Source organism: Myotis yumanensis, unplaced genomic scaffold (assembly GCF_028538775.1).
Source record: "Myotis yumanensis isolate MYYU_CA2020_CCGP unplaced genomic scaffold, mMyoYum1.0.hap1 SCAF_1, whole genome shotgun sequence".
NCBI lineage: Eukaryota > Metazoa > Chordata > Mammalia > Chiroptera > Vespertilionidae > Myotis > Myotis yumanensis.
In genome coordinates, this window is record NW_027223752.1 from 145,230,379 (window position 1) to 145,235,090 (window position 4,712).

A 4,712-nucleotide genomic window follows, 5' to 3' on the forward strand; every position below is an offset into this window, starting at 1 on the left:
CTGTCAGAAGCAAAGTGTGTGCAATTATTGCAATGAGTTGCAAAATTGATGTGGCATCCAGGGACCCAATCCATAGAAAGATTAAGAACTCCATGTTTCTAGAGGCAAAATAGATAGGCAGTCAATAAAGGTATCAATTTATAAAATAAAAACATCTAGAATGGATGGTCAGGAAGCTAAGGGCAGCTGCCACAATACAAGTCACAGTAACTGGCCTACTTTCCAGACCCGAGTCAATTCTCAGATCTGGAACCCATTGACTGAAGGGAGGCTGGTGCTAATGAGAATGGAGCCTGAAAGACCTCTATCAAGTGTATTCAGGATATTGTTTCAATCCTTTTACCAGGTGACAGAGTTTATAAAAGTCTGGCTCTGCAGCAGGTCTAGGCACCAGTGCAAGCAGCCCTGCCATATCACTCAGCAGATTCCATGGTATTAAAGGGATCTGTGCTTCAAAAAGATTCACATTTTCTCTTCAGACTCTGACAGGGTAGCAGTGATGACCCACACTGAGGTGAGCATAGCCATGGCTGAGGAAGACAAACCCTATGCAGATGCTGTGCAGGTGTTTTGGGGCCTGGCCTGCACATCCAACTCCATCAGGACCAAGTGGCCTCGAGTTCCAGTCACCCACATCGTGCAGCAGTGCTGCTCAGATCATGTCCGTGCTGTCCTGCCACATCATGAAATAGAGACAGGAGGACCGAGAGAACCTGAAAAACGGTCAATGCATCCTTTGCTGGCTACTCCTGTTTGTTGATGTGGCAATTTGGATGGTAAGGACCAGGATTGGGGACTGCGTGCAGCATGGTATATAATGGCAGATACTTTGACAGTGCTAGCTATGGGTGTTCTGTCTCTTGGTAGATGGAGAGTCTTGGGAAAACTCCATCTGGGAGGCACTGGCTTTCAGTTCTCACTACAATCTGGATGATCTCATGGCCATCTTCCACAGTGGTGTCTTGCCTGTCGAGAACTGCATAGACATCCATCAGAAGCGCTGTGAAGCCTTTGGGAATACAGCGGGGCCTTGACTTACAAGTGTCTCGACTAACGAGTTTTTTGAGATACGAGCCATCTCTCGGCCGATTTTTTTGCTTTGAGTTGCGAGCTAAAATTCGGGTTACGAGCCAGCTTCAGATACCCCACCGCTAGTTGGCGCAGCGAAAGTCACAGTGAATGCCACAACATCAGCCCAGCATCATGTGTCTCACTCGTTCACTTTATGATTTGACATACGAGTAATTTGAGTTACGAGCTCCGTCACAGAACGAATTAAACTCGTAAGTCAAGGCCCCACTGTACTTAAGTGATGGATGGCCCTGATGTGGAGGCGCTGTGTATGGTTTTCTGACAAGCAACTCAAGTGAAAAACAAGCCCACTGCTGTAGTTGCCAAGACCTTCAAGGGCCAGGGCACTCCAAGCCTCAAGGGTGCAGAAAATTGGCATGGAAAGCCAATGACATCAGAAAGAGCAGATGCAATTATCAAACTAATTGAGAGCCAGATAGAGAGCTACAGACAGCTTGAACCAAAGCCCCCTGTTGAAGACTCACCTAAAATCAACATCACAGACATAGAGATGACCTCTCTGCCTGCTTGGAAGTCGGTGACAAGGTAGCTACTCACAAAGCATGTGGTTTGGCTCTGGCTAAGCTGGGCCATGCAAATGATAGAGTCATTGTGCTGGACAGTGACACCAAGAACTTCACCTTCTCCAAGATATTCAAGAAGGAGCACCAGGGTTAAAAATGGAACTCCCATTTGACCCAGTGATCCGACTTCTAGGAATATATCCCAAGAAGCCAGAAACACCAATCAGAAAGGATATATGCACTCCTTTGTTCATAGCAGCACAATTCACCATAGCTAAGATTTGGAAACAGCCTAAGTGCCCATCAGCAGATGAGTGGATTAAAAAACGGTGGTACATCTACACAATGGAATACTATGCTGCTGTAAAAAAGAAGGAATTCTTACCATTTGCAACAGCATGGATGGAACTGGAGAGCATTATGCTAAGTGTAATAAACCAGTCAATGAAATAAAAATACCACATGATCTCACTCATTTATGTCTAATAAAGACCATTATAGACTGATGAACAAAAATAGATACAGAGGCAGAGCAGCATCGAACAGACTGTCAAACTACAGTGGGAAGGCCGGGGAGGATTGGGGGGGGGGGGGGTAAGAGATCAACCGAAGGACTTGTATGCATGCATATAAGCATAACCAATGGACACAAGACACTGGAGGGTAGGGGAGGCTGGGGGAAGGTCAAGGGGCAAAAAAAGGAGACATATGTACTACTCTTTATAATACTTTAAGCAATAAAACAAAATTTTAAAAAAAGGAGCACCAGGAATGCCTCATCAAATGTTTTATTGCCAAGCAAAAAGTGGTTAACGTGGTGAATGCCATCTGTGGTGGGACCATTGTTTAGCACCTTCGCTGCCTTTTTAACCCGAGCATTTGATCGGGTCTGGGTTGGAACCATCTCTCATACCAACATCCACATTATTGGGTCCCACTGCGGGCTATCCATTAGTGATGGTCCTGGAGGATTTGGTCATGTTCTGAGCAGTTCCCAACTGCACCATTTTCTATCAAGTGATGCAGACTGACAGAGCATGCTGTGGTCCTGGTGGCCAATACCAACGGGATATGCTACATTCAGACCAATGGACCCAAAACGGAGGTTATATACACCCCACAAGAAAGTTTTGAGATTTGACAGGCCAAAGTCATTAGCCAGAGTGTCAACAATAAGGCCAGTTATTGCAGTTACTCTGCATAAAGTCTTAGCAATTGTTGATGATCTTTCCAAACAAAATATCCATCAACCTGTTTACCATTAAATCCCTGGATGCTGACATCATCATCTCTAATGCAAAAATGCACAGATGGCCAAATATCACAATAGGGGATCACCACCCAGAAGATGGCATCGGGGAGGTCTGTTCACCTGCTTCTATGGAGCCTGGCATTCTGGTCCATGGGCTGGCAGTGCAAGGAGTTCCTCCAAGTGGGAAGTCTAGTGAACTCCTGAATATGTTTGGAATTAGTGCCAAACACATTATAGTGGCCATGAAATGTATGTTAACAAACTAAAATATTGTTGACATCTCTACATTTATGCCTGTTAAACCATCATTTAAATCTATAATGTGTGTTCTTTGTTGTTCTTGAAAGCAAAGCAAGTTAACTACCTTCCAGTTAAGTCATAACTACATATATAAGTATAACTCTCATCTTTAAGTAATTAAAGTAGGTTATAAGATTTTAAGTGACAGAAGAGCTAACAAAACAACCACATAAAGTTTTATGATGAGACTATAGATATCTGGGTTGGGGATCAACATAGGGTTGCAGTTTCTTAAATGTGGGTATTTTCCTCCTAAGTAAAGAAGATGTGAACTGTAGACTGCAACTACCTGGGTTATGCAGCACTATAGTGCCTTGCTGTATGTACTGTTGTCCCAGGTTGAGAATTTATGTGCTGACATCCTGCCTGCAGCTTCCTGGGTACCATGTAACTACAGATGCCCTGGAATTATATCACCCCTCTAATGGTGTGTGGAGCAGCCATGAAAGCTCTTAGATTGTCCTCTGCTGCTCGAGGTGACTAGTTTGAAGAGAAGATACAACTAGTTCTAGTCTCCACACTGCACTCTTTTGTGAGGTCTCAATGTCTTATTTGCCTGATGATCAGACCAAACTGTTAGCTCAATTATATTCATCTACTAGTTAAAGTTAATGAAGCATTTTTAAAAAATTCCAATGTAGTATAATCCACTAGGACCGTGGTCAGCAAACCACGGCTCGCGAGCCACATGCGGCTCTTTGGCCCCTTGAGTGTGGCTCTTCCACAATATACCACATGCGGGCGTGCACGTACAGTGTGATTGAAACTTCGTGGCCCATGTGCACAAGTTGGTATTTTGTGAAAGAGCCAGTATTTTGTGGAAGAGCCACACTGAATGGGCCAAAGAGCTGCATGTGGCTCGCAAGCCACGGTTTGCCGACCACGGCACTAGGAGAACCACAAGCAAGGTCATACCATATCTAGTAAAGATCTATACACTATTCAAATAGACGTTCTTACAGACTAATAGTCCTTGGTTGAGATGGAGTATCTGACCATGTGACATAAAGTAACTTTGCAGCCAGAGATAACCATCATGAGCTGGGTTCTGTCAGATCCAGTAAGTCCTAAGTTGGGTGGGCCCAGCAGCAATCCATCACAAAATGGATGTTGACAGATACAAGACTGGCCATGAGTAGGGCCAATGGACACAATAAAGTTGCATCAGCTGATGGCCCAGATCCCCATGGCAAGATGCTGGTGTTTACAACTATGTGTGATCTGCCTAGACCAGAGTGGTTGCTAGCTGAGACTGAGGCAAATCTACAATTGGTGGTGGAGAAGGGCACAAAGTACCAATTACTTCAAGCTTGAGATCCACTGCAGCTGCAGCAACTGTAGTTTTCCCACTAACTCTCTTTTGTTTCCTCAGCAATAAAGACCAACCAGAGTCCCGGGGTTGCTGGTTACTAGGTGGCAGGACTTACTGTAAGAAGCAAGTGGATCTGAGCACCACAAGGGCTGAACTATAACAGATACCCTGATGCTCCACGTATGCGTATCTCCTCTCCAGGCCCAGGGCCAAGGCGCCCATCCTCCAGCTGCTGCTATTTTCTAGTCAGAAC

The 4,712-nt window shown here is 44.9% G+C and overlaps 1 pseudogene; it reads left to right on the forward strand.

Moving 5' to 3' along the window:
- The first annotated feature begins 659 nt into the window (after positions 1–659).
- Positions 660–3,113, forward strand: LOC139005921 (transketolase-like protein 1; annotated as a pseudogene).
- Positions 3,114–4,712: the final 1,599 nt, after the last annotated feature.